The sequence below is a fragment of the Seriola aureovittata genome, chromosome 8 (assembly GCF_021018895.1).
Source record: "Seriola aureovittata isolate HTS-2021-v1 ecotype China chromosome 8, ASM2101889v1, whole genome shotgun sequence".
Lineage (NCBI taxonomy): Eukaryota > Metazoa > Chordata > Actinopteri > Carangiformes > Carangidae > Seriola > Seriola aureovittata.
The window spans coordinates 29,317,963-29,330,778 of NC_079371.1; positions in this window are offsets into that span (position 1 = coordinate 29,317,963).

A 12,816-nucleotide genomic window follows, 5' to 3' on the forward strand; every position below is an offset into this window, starting at 1 on the left:
TATATCTCACTTAGAATAAAAAGTGCCCTTAACTCATTTCAGCTTACTCTGTTGACTCTCCTCACTTAAACTTAGTAAAGACAACTTTCTACTGAGGCAAGTAAACAAACTTGTCAGCTGCAAGTTACCTATACTTAGAAGTATGAGTGAGCAAGAAGCGTCTGCAAAACCCGGAGAAACTCGGCATCTTTCGGCAGCATTCGGCATCTCTCGTTGCGCAGGTGCTCACTGACGACACGTTGAGGCAGTCAAACCTCAGTAAGCGGGAAGAGACATGAGAGACCGTTGCTGCGTAGTGTCACGGTAAGTTTAACTGGTTTTATACGTAGCAAACATATAGTCGGTATTTTTGTCATGTAATTTATTCGTTAGTCCAAGTTTGGAGGTGAACTTTATGTTTAGTTAACGTGTAAAAATTAACATTAGCATGTGGAAGCTAAAGTTAACGTTAGCATGTGAAAGCTAAAGTTAACCAGCCCTTCACGTAGCGATACGCGCGCAAAACTCTGTAAAGAAAGTGTACATTTACAGATAACTGGAGTTTCAGTAAACACAGCGCGCTTATTAATGGTTGAAAAAGCAACTCTGCTGATTTTTCAGGGCCACTCTTCAACTCGGCAAGCATGTAGGCCTAATTCATTTCTCATCTTACTTAAACAAAAAATGACTTTGTCGTTGTCCATGGCTCCTTTTTTTTTTAAACACGGAGATGCTTTTAGTTTAACTACAGTTGTTCCTTTCTATACCTACTGGTCACATATGTAGCACATATGTTAGTTACCAGTTCTCCCCTTTCCCTACATAATAAAGAACACGAAAGTAAAATAATGTTAACTGAGAAGTTTGGACAATTTCCATTCAAAACATAGTAATCCAGGCGAGTGTCATGCTTCAGCCAACTCTGTTTACCTGCGCAAAATCACAGCACACAGTGTGACAAGTTGAAAATATTAGACAAACCATTGTGCCGAGACCTGAACCCAGATTGGAACTTCTCAAGAACAGAATTATCCTCAAGAAAGGACTGTAATTGTATGAAAACAACTTTTTCTAGAACCTTAGAAAGAATTTGTAGGTTTCGGAGATTTCACTATGTCACAGAGAGAAGAAAAGGAAACCAGCTCAAACTGATCAAGCACGGTAGAATGAGCTGGGGCAACAGGTAGATCCTTATTTGTACTCATAATAACACTCTCACTAGTGTCTTTTCTGACAGACTCCACTTTGTCAACAAAATAATGAAGAAAATTCTCACAAGTGGCTATTGATACATCAGTCACAGCAGAAGTGCATGGGTTAACAACAGCTTTGATTATATCAAATAACACCTTGCGACGATGACTGCTGCTAGAAATAATATTAGAGAGGTACTGAGATTTTGCTTCGCGTACGGCTCTCTGATAACACTCGGTTACAAAAAAATATTTTTTGCAAGTTGTCTATGTTTTTTCAACTGAATTAGGACCATTTTGCACTGCTGAATCCAAAAATGATATCCATTTTTCTCAATCAGGTCAGGTTTTTATGCTAATTTGATTTTGAAAAATCCGATCTTCTGACTAAATTGATTACATTTTTGTGACATTATCAGTTGATTCTTGTTAATATTTCTCATCCAAAAAAGGTTTTAGGAGAAAAAAAAATCGTTTTCTAACAGAATGTATTAATTTAATGTTACAAACTTCAATTTCTGTAAATTGAATAACAGACATTGATAAAGCTAAGTACATGTAAATTCAACGTTACGTCGTCATTGTGCAAAATTCAGGGCATGAACTTCCGTTTCTTCGAACCCCGAATGCTCAGCAGCAGGGATGTCTCTCTTCAGAGTCCAACAGTAATCAGCCATCATGACTGCATCCCAGCGTCCCTGATACCTCGTCTCCATCTCTTTTATGTCCTGATGGAATCTCTCCCTCTGCTCATCACTCATTGATCCCAGATTCTCAGGAAACCGATCCATATGAGAGAATAAGTAATGCATTTTGATGCTCATGTTGCATCCAAGGTTTCTGAAAGCAGTCAGCACATTGGTGACAAGTTCTGCATAGTTCCTGGCCTTGTTGTTGCCAAGAAAGTTCTTCATGACCAGAACAAAAGCCTTCCATGCTTCCAGTTCCACTTCATTCATTGAGTTTTCAAACTCAGGATCTCTGATGAGCTGACGGATCTGAGGACCATCAAAGATGCCAGCTTTCAACTTCGGTAAAAGGTGATGCGAGCACTGTCAGAGATGAGGCTCTTTTCCTTCAATCTGGATGCCAATAGCTCGGCAGAGGACTTTGACAAGCTGAGATCGCGAACTAGATCATTTAGCTCCTTTTGGGAAAAAGGATGTGGAGCATCATCATTAAGAACCACTTCTTGTTCTTCTTCATCTTCTGGAACACTGGAGGAATCTTCATCACTGATGTCAGGAAGTTCTCCAAAGACAGGTACTGGAATTTCATCGCAGTCAGCTACAGGACGACGTGCTGATTCAAGATCAGGATACTTGAGGCTGCTTCGGTTCTTTCTGTTGATCCCAGTCACATCAATAGCGCAGAAGTAGCAGTCAGTGACATGGTTTGTCGGCTCCCTCCAAACCATGGGAATTCCAAACTTCAGACAACTCTTGCCTTTGGTCCATTGACACAGATACTCGGTGAATGACTTGCATACCATGTGTGGCGCCCAAGCTTTATCCTGCTCACCAAGTTTAATACCAAAATAAGCATGGTAAGCACGCTTTATGAAACTTGTGACTAGATTCTTGTTAGGAACAATGGTGTATTCACCGCAGATGTAGCAGAATACGTCAGGCTTATTTTTGCAAGATCTTCTAGTCGAAGCCATTTCATTCACTTGTAAAATATAAAAAAAACAATTAGTCATAAGCTGGCACATGCAAAATCTTCAGAATTCGTTTATTGCAAGAAATATAAAAGAATTTTGCATCATATGACGTGAAAATACCTGTATATGTAAACAAAAACGTAAATAAACAAATATGTAGCTTAGTTCAGAAAGTTGACCTGATTGAGCAAAACCAATGTGATTTTTGGATTCAGCACATCAAAATGATCCTAAATCAGCTAAAAAATCTTAAACAATAAATTTGGTGTTGACCAGTGTAATCAGTGAGACAGTCCCTTAACATTTCCAGAGACACATGCAGTTTGTCCTTCTTCAATCTACGTTCCGCCTGCCTGCAAAGTCGCCTGATGGTGCGGGTGGTGGCGTTCAGCCAGGGGTCCATTCTTGGCTTGGCAGATTTCTGCCTAAGAGGGGCAATAGTATCCAGAATCCCAGCACAGGTGGAGTGGAAGGAAGAGAGAAAATGATCAGGACAGAGAGGGGGAGCCAGGCCGATCAAGGGAAAAAACTGTGAGTCTTTGAAAGCAGCAGTAAATTCATCGGCCGTGGAGGGAGTGATGATACGCCGTTGACAGGATGAAGCAAGAGGTTTGCTGACTGGTTGGGGGGCTATCACTTAAAAAACGATAGGGAAATGATCAGAGATTGCAGTCTCAGACATCTCTTTAAGGGAAACTGAGAGCCTGATAGATATAACAATGTGTGCCCAAGATGGTGCGTTGGTTTATCCACGGATTGAATCAAATTAAAAGTTGCCAACAGGCTTTTGAAGTCAGTGGCGAATTGGTCAGATAGACAACAAACATGAACATTAAAATCCCCACAGATCAGGAGCTTGTCATATTTTGAGAGAATGTCAGCCAGAAACTCGGAGCACTCATGAATAAAGGCCTTATTATATTTCGGAGGGCGATAGACAACTGCACACAACACAGGACTTGCGAACTCCACCGCAAACAATTGCAGTTCAAACGAGGAGTATGTACCTGTGGGAAGAAGCTGACATTTAAAATTGTCACTGAACAAAGCAGCAAGTCTTGTCTGATCGTTAAAGTCCTGCATCAGTAGTTTATCCACAGAATTGCAGATTTTTAAGAGACTCAGGCGATCATACACCAGTAATGATGACACTTTGTGAGATAAAAGCGATAAACACAGGACAATACACAAAAAAAGGTAGCAGAGGTAGACGGCCAGCCACACACAACGGCGCCATCTTGGATGGAGGTCTGCTCAACGTATACCCATAGGACAATTTGTTTAGATCATACAAGTTCTTGATATAAAAACATGTCTGTTGTGTGTGTAATAAATAGTAAAGATAGATCTGAATATGCTGAAATAAATACAATGGATGGCAGTGGATCCTGAACCTGCTGGTTCTGGATCATACAGTCTCTTTGTCTTACTTGAAAAACAAAGTTACTGATGCAACTATCTGGACAACAGCCACAGGAACAGGCTAAATTCTACTAAATCGCTAAAACATCTGTCGTCATCATTAATATCATACATTTATGAAGTGTTTGTGCATACGGTTTGTCATTTGCACTAATGATACTAATGATACGTTTCACTACAGACCAATGTTAGACGTTACTCTCTAGTCTAAAAGAAAGGTTGCAAGCTCGGCATCAAATTGCATCTCTTTACCCGGAGCTGTCTCCAGCAGTGGGAAGCCAAACCAGGATTTACTCGTGTTTTTTTTTTCTTTTCTTTACCATTGAACGTGGTTTCTTGTCAGAGCAGTCCTTCGGGATCGAAATAAAGATCACTTTCTAGGACCTTCAGCCATGTCTGCATTTCTGTGATGCTAGTTGGAAGTTTGTTTGGTTTTTTAGTCGGGAGCTGTAGCGTAACTTCAAGCTCTGGAGGAAACTCTTCTTCTTCGTGGGAGTGAGCACAGACTAGACACTACACTGACTATCACAACATCTAGTGTATTACAACAAAATACTACTGTCAGTTGGTTAGCATGCTCATTTCAGTAGATATCTCTGAAATACAGTAGATGGAGGTCTTGGTCATGAGTTGCCACAGTTTGCTAGAGAGGAGAACTTGACTACTCCTGTAAGAAGATAAAACATAGTGGAATAAAATACTTTTGTTTTATCATTTTTAAATCAGAGTCGTGTGAAGGTGAAAGGAGGATTCACCACAGATGCACAAGTAATCAAGCACTGAAACCCAAGTCCAAGCCAGAAAGTAATTTCAACTAGAAAATTCCAGGGAAATTTTGAGTGCCACGGGGGCTACTGCCGGGATGAGTACATGATTTATTTCCAGTATTCAAAAGTCACCCTGATCATATTCTGGTTTTGAGAAATGTCTTGATATAAAAGACCCTGATATAAAACAATGTCACATCCCTCAATCATGTATTATGTGGGAAATATCTCATATTCTGTCTTGTTTTTTTTTAATAAAACAAGAGGCAACATGTCTACAAACTGGCATTTAAAGGGTTAAAATCCTGAAAACTAATAATCATTTGGTAGGTTTGAGCAGAACTGAAGTGGTTTAAGAGATTTATGCAAAAAAAAGCAGAAAAAAATATTGATATATGATAATTTTATAGCATTTTCTTTGTGTGTCCTTTTTTGGACACGAGGAACCCCAGAGGGTACAAAATGTGTTACCAGTGTATAATAGACCTGTAACAGTAACTGACATTAGATTTTAAAAATATGTCAAAAAAGACACTTTCTTGCAGAAATCCATACCTTCAGCTGTAACACAGCCAAAATGATCAGCAAATCAAAAAAGAAAAGTGAAGAAAATGTCCAAAAAAGGACAGAGGGACCCCTGAGGGTTAATAAATCCCATGAACCGCTATTTAAATTACCACTATTATGTTTTTTTCTGTGCTAAATTTAACACTAGAAAATTCCAGGGAAATTTTGAGTGCCACAGGGGCTACTGCCGGGATGAGTACATGATTTATTTCCAGTGTTCAAAAGTCACCCAGATCATATTCTGGTTTTGAGAAATGTCTTGATATAAAAGACTCTGATATAAAACAATGTCACATCCCTCCATCATGTATTATGTGGGAAATATCTCATATTCTGGTTTGGTTTTTTTAATAAAACAAGAGGCAACATGTCTTCAAACTGGCATTTAAAGGGTTAAAATCCTGAAAACTAATAAACATTTGGTAGGTTTGAGCAGAACTGAAGTGGTTTAAGAGATTTATGCAAAAAAAAGCAGAAAAAAATATTGATATATGATAATTTTATAGCATTTTCTTTGTGTGTCCTTTTTTGGACACGAGGAACCCCAGAGGGTACAAAATGTGTTACCAGTGTATAATAGACCTCTAACAGTAACTGACATTAGATTTTAAAAATATGTCAAAAAAGACACTTTCTTGCAGAAATCCATACCTTCAGCTGTAACACAGCCAAAATGATCAGCAAATCAAAAAAGAAAAGTGAAGAAAATGTCCAAAAAAGGACAGAGGGACCCCTGAGGGTTAATAAATCCCATGAACCGCTATTTAAATTACCACTATTATGTTTTTTTCTGTGCTAAATTTAACACTATAAAATTCCAGGGAAATTTTGAGTGCCACGGGGGCTACTGCCGGGATGAGTACATGATTTATTTCCAGTGTTCAAAAGTCACCCAGATCATATTCTGGTTTTGAGAAATGTCTTGATATAAAAGACTCTGATATAAAACAGTGTCACATCCCTCCATCATGTATTATGTGGGAAATATCTCATATTCTGTGTTGGTTTTTTTAATAAAACAAGAGGCAACATGTCTTCAAACTGGCATTTAAAGGGTTAAAATCCTGAAAACTAATAAACATTTGGTAGGTTTGAGCAGAACTGAAGTGGTTTAAGAGATTTATGCAAAAAAAGCAGAAAGAAATATTGATATATGATGATTTTATAGCATTTTCTTTGTGTGTCCTTTTTTGGACGCGAGGAACCCCAGAGGGTACAAAACATGTTACCAGTGTATAATAGACCTGTAACAGTAACTGACATTAGATTTTAAAAAATATGTCAAAAAACTGTGGAGGAGAGCAACGCGACTAGAAGTGACAGCGAGAGAGGGCTAGTAGCTTCTCCTCTCCTCTGTCTCAGCGGAGACCGTCACAACTTCATTCACTCTTTTAACAAAACAAAAAAAAAGCAACGAAGGAAGCAGTAAATGGACTTACATATTTAAGACCTAACTAAATGTAATTTAAGACCTAACATGCGGCTAATGTAAAGCTAGCAGAGCTTGGAGAGTTGGTTATCTGGTTGCTAGGCGCACGCAGGCACACACACACAGGTCAGGAGCTGCCGTTGCCATGGCAGTGTGAAAATCTGCCCAGAATTTGGCTTCTACATGGCTTCAAAACAACTGCAAATTATGAGAAAACAGTTACTTCTTTTCAAAAACTGAAAAGACCGTGCCAGACACTGAAGCCAGAAGTTTCTACAATCTCTATTTTATTCAGATATTCCTTAAAATGAGTGAGTAAGCTCAGTGCGAAAACAGAGAGAGATTCTTTTGAAAAAAAAAGACGATTACATTAGGTGTCAATGAGAGTGAGACAGGTATTGCTGCCGGACTCAGCACCCCCGTTTAAATTTTGTGCAGACCCTGCCTGTCAAAGTTACATTTTATGAATCCCAACAACTATGTCTACATTTTCAGAAAGAATTATTTGTCTCCTTTTTACGGTTTGGCCGCGAGCTCGAGTTAAAAATAAAAATAAAGGTTATTTTTTACTGCTTCACGCACTCTAGCCAACTGACGCTTTCACTCTAACTTTGAAGAAAAAGCGATTTGCACTCCTCCTTTGAGTGCTCACAGTTTGAAAAGTTTACATGTTATGTAAAAACAGTTCCTATCTTTTTGAGAGAGCAGAAGTTTTCCTCCGTTTTATAGTTTGAATCACATTTCTACGTGCAGGTATGAGAGAGCTGGGTGACTCAGCAAAAAGGTGCAATTTTGTCGAAAAAAGGTGGGTTTCTTAAGAAAATTCCAATGCATTTCTAATGCATTATTTATTCCCAGTTTTTTGGGAATAACTTTGGGAAAAATTGGAATTTTAACACCAAAAGTCATAGCACCCCTTGCGGGATCAAGACGCACGTTTTGATGTATATATTACCAGGGTTTTCTCAAAGCTGCGGGACGAGTTACGCGCCGAAATTTGGCCGAAGAATAATAAACCCGAAACAGAAGATTAATAGATGCCTCGGAGCTGAGCACCCGTGGCACTAATTACTGGGGAGGAGAGCAACGCGACTAGAAGTGACAGCGAGAGTTCCGCCAAATTTCGGCGTTGCTCTCCTCCCCAGTAATGTTAAATTTAGCACAGAAAAAAACATAATAGTGGTAATTTAAATAGCGGTTCATGGGATTTATTAACCCTCAGGGGTCCCTCTGTCCTTTTTTGGACATTTTCTTCACTTTTCTTTTTTGATTTGCTGATCATTTTGGCTGTGTTACAGCTGAAGGTATGGATTTCTGCAAGAAAGTGTCTTTTTTGACATATTTTTAAAATCTAATGTCAGTTACTGTTACAGGTCTATTATACACTGGTAACACATTTTGTACCCTCTGGGGTTCCTCGCGTCCAAAAAAGGACACACAAAGAAAATGCTATAAAATCATCATATATCAATATTTTTTTCTGCTTTTTTTGCATACATCTCTTAAACCACTTCAGTTCTGCTCAAACCTATCAAATGTTTATTAGTTTTCGGGATTTTAACCCTTTAAATGCCAGTTTGAAGACATGTTGCCTCTTGTTTTATTAAAAAAAACAAGACAGAATATGAGATATTTCCCACATAATACATGATGGAGGGATGTGACATTGTTTTATATCAGAGTCTTTTATATCAAGACATTTCTCAAAACCAGAGTATGATCAGGGTGACTTTTGAACACTGGAAATAAATCATGTACTCATCCCGGCAGTAGCCCCCGTGGCACTCAAAATTTCCCTGGAATTTTCTAGTTTCATATTCTTACACAGAAAAAATAATACAATGTGGGTTGATTCTCTTATCAGTCTCCTTGTTTTGCTCCTCCACGTGTTCTCTGTTTTGTTTCACCTCGTGTTATCTGACTCTCCTACGCGGGACAGCCCTCGTGGTGGTGGCTCTGTGAGAGAGTCACACAAAGAGAGACAATACCCTACTCCAGGGATTGTCAACCGGTGGTCCTCGGCCCTCTGGTGGTCCGTGGCGGTATTGCAGGTGGTCCGTGAAATTGTAAATGGAAATCATGGACCGATTTGTTGTCAGGAAAAAACCTGCAGAGCAGGCTGAGACTGCGGCTTCCGCTGGAACGGTCACAGAGGAGACTGAAGAACCAGACGCCCCCCCTGAAGAACCAGCACCCCAAGAGAAGGACTCAAGGAAACGTAAGAGGGAGAGACCGGCAAAAAGAAAATATGATGCAGAAAAGTATATTAAACTTGGATTCACTTTCACCACTAACAAAGCAGGAGATGAGATTCCAGTATGTTTCATATGCTCGGCACGCCTGTCAAATGAAGCAATGAAGCCCTCAAAACTAACGCGGCATCTGGAGACCCACCATAGTTCACTGAAAGGCAAGTCTATCCAGTATTTTGAAGAAATGCTGCGTATTTTTAAGGGACAGCAGACACTCATGAAAAAGAGTGCAACAAGCAGTGAAAATGCTCTTAAGGCCTCATACCAGGTTGCACTTAGAGTTGCACAATGTAAAAAACCCCACACAATCGCCGAACAACTTATTTTGCCAGCAGCTGTGGATATGTGTACAACCATGGGAAGTGAAGACTGCGCAAACAAATTAAAAAACATCCCCTTGTCAGACAACACTATCGCACGTCGGATTGTGGAAATGGCTGATGACGTTAAAACGCAGCTTATAGAGAAACTAAGATCAGCTCAAGGATTCTCAATTCAAATTGATGAGACTACGGATATTACCAATTATGCGTGACTCCTGGCGTTTGTGCGGTTTGAGGACAGTGGCACTATGTGCGAGGAGTTCCTTTTTTGTAAACCACTGCCAGGGCGCACAACAGGCGCAGAAATATTTACAGTCATTGACAACTTTTTCAAAGAAAACGATATCTCCTGGCAAAACTGTGTGGCGTTATGCAGTGATGGAGCCCGAGCAATGAGTGGCTATCAGACTGGATTGCTTGCGCACATAAGGAAAGTGGCGCCTGGGATAATTTGGACACATTGCATGATACACCGTGAGTCCCTGGCCTCCAAAGAGCTAAGTATTGAACTCGGCAGTGTGTTTGATTCTGTTGTAAAGACAGTAAACCTAATCAAAAGAAAGGCATTAAACACGCGTCTGTTTTCATCTCTTTGTGAGGGCTCAGGAAGCGAGCACGACTCTCTCCTCTATCATTCAGAGGTGCGCTGGCTGTCGCGCGGCTCCGTGCTGGAGCGCGTGTTTGAACTGCGCAGTGAAATCCATGACTTTTTAAGAGAGCACAAACACAACGAACTGGCTGATAACTTTTGTGACACTGAGTGGCTTACTAAGCTGGCATATCTCACTGATATTTTTGCAGAGCTAAACAAGTTGAACAGCTCCATGCAAGGCAGAAATGCAAACGTCTTACAGATGTATGAAAAAATGGAGGCATTCACTAAAAAAGTGAAGCGATGGATAGAAAGAGTAGAAGAGGGTAACCTGGCTATGTTTCCATCAATTGAGGAATATTCTGACAGTACTGATATTAAGGACATTATTAGTGTCCATTTGAGGAAGCTTGTACTCCAATTCCAAAAGTACTTTGATGAATCTGATCAGTGGCGCTGTAACAGCAAATGGATCCTGCTCCCATTCAGTGATAACGCAGCAGCAGGGTCAAATTTATCTGCCATAGAAGAGGATCAACTGATTGAACTATCCACAGACTCTGTCAAGAGGAACATGTATGAAACACAGCCCCTTGTGAAGTTCTGGGTGGGTTGTCAGGCAGAATATCCAGCACTTGCAGCAAAGGCAGTCAACTCTCTGTTACCTTTTGCAACTACTTATCTTTGTGAGAGTGGATTTTCCACACTGGCCTACCTGAATTTAAGATAAACACAAAGCTTGTGCTACAGAAAATGGACCCAGTGAATAGCTCCCTAAGCTTAACATGTCCTATGATAACTATTAATTTAGCTGTACAGACTAATGAGCAGTGATAACTAACATGTCTTTGGGGTCATCAGGTGGGAACCTCCTTTCACCAGTGTTTCGTCTAGTTGGTCCCACAACACCTCCAGGAGGCTAGACAGTGATCACTGGCGTCCCAGAGTCACTCCCCTAATGCCAGCCATCACTGCTCCTCACACCACCATTTTCTTTATCTTGCCTATGCTACCACAAACAACACCATCATCAACTCTGACAAAACACACTAGCAGATTCAGCAAACAAACTCCCCTGAACAGTTGGAGAAAGTGGCGGCCATTTTGAAGGAGGCAGAGTCAAGGAGAGAAGCCTTTTTGAGCTAAACTCTCCCCCGCCGGATTAGGCTGTACTCTTGCCCCCCCCACCCCCCCACTCTCCAAGACAATGAGGGATGTAGAGTCAGGGAGAGGGGCCTTTTTAGGCTGGCTCTCCCCCGCCGGATTAGGCTGTGCTCTACACCCCCCATACTCTAACACCACACCATGCAACTCACCTAAAACAAACAAACTCACCTAAACAGCCAAAGACACACTACAAACCAATTCGATACAAGCAAACAATACAGGCCACCTCACCTGGACTAACCGCATGGTCTCAAAGAGGCTCACACAGGCCACACCCCCACTTAAAAACACTTCCTCTTCCTGGATTTCTTCCTTGCTTCTCCTAAGAGTCTATCTATCCTAAGTGCTCCCCCTGCTGGGCCCCCAGCTACCATTACTCCTTCTCATCCAAATCCACTGACTGGATCTAGCTGCCTCATCTGACATGTCCTTTACAATTTTCCTCACACTCTGTCCACTTGCTCCTAACTCCCTCACCAAAGAGACAACAGACCTTGCTACAAATCCTCTACATCCTACTTCCACTGGACAAATCCTAACTTTCCATCCTCGCTGCTCTGCTTCTGCCCCTAACTCTGCGTACCTGAGCTTTTTCCTTTCATATGCTTCCTCAACTAAGGCCTCCCACGGAACAGTCAGCTCTATGAAATATACTTTCATTCTACTCCTAGACCACAAGACTATATCAGGCCTTAGCTTTGTAATGGCTATTTCCTGGGGAACAAGAAGCTTTCCTCCTAAATCTACCTGCATTTCCCAATCACAAGCACCTTCTAAGCTGCCTTGCCTTCTTGTTGTCTTACCAACTTTCTCTCCCTCTTGAACGAACTTGATTGCACCTTTCTTTGTTTTAGGTCCTCCTAAATTTGCCTGCCTCCGTAATTCTTCAATTCCTGCAGCTAAGCTTTTTAGAACCTGGTTATGTCGCCACGTATACCTGCCTTGCGACAGACTAACCTTACACCCTGACAGAATGTGCTTTAAAGTTGCCGTACCTGAACACAATGAACATAGTGGGTCTCCATTTACCCAGAGTTTTAGGTTCTGGGGAGTTGGCAGTACATCATAAGTTGCCCCTATCAAGAATCTAATACTACTTTCCTCCATACTCCTGAGTTCTTTCCAGCTAAGCTTTTTCTTATCTACACCTTCCCAATTCACCCACTGTCCCTGCTTAGCCTGAGCCACTGCCTTAGCACCCCTTAATAATTCCTCCTGTCTACGAACCTGCTCCACAACTAGCTTTCTCTTCTCCTTGGGACCTGCTCTACTCCACACCGGTTTGCCTGGGCCAAGCCCCAAGCCTCCCCGGCCTATTTGGACATTACCCACAATCTCTGTATGCCTAAGCGTTGCTTCTGCCTCCTGCACTGCGATTCTTGGATTCCACTTTCTCCCCTTGATTGGGTTTGGAACCACCTTACTAACTACCGCATCTTTGCTCCCAGATAACAGGAGCTCT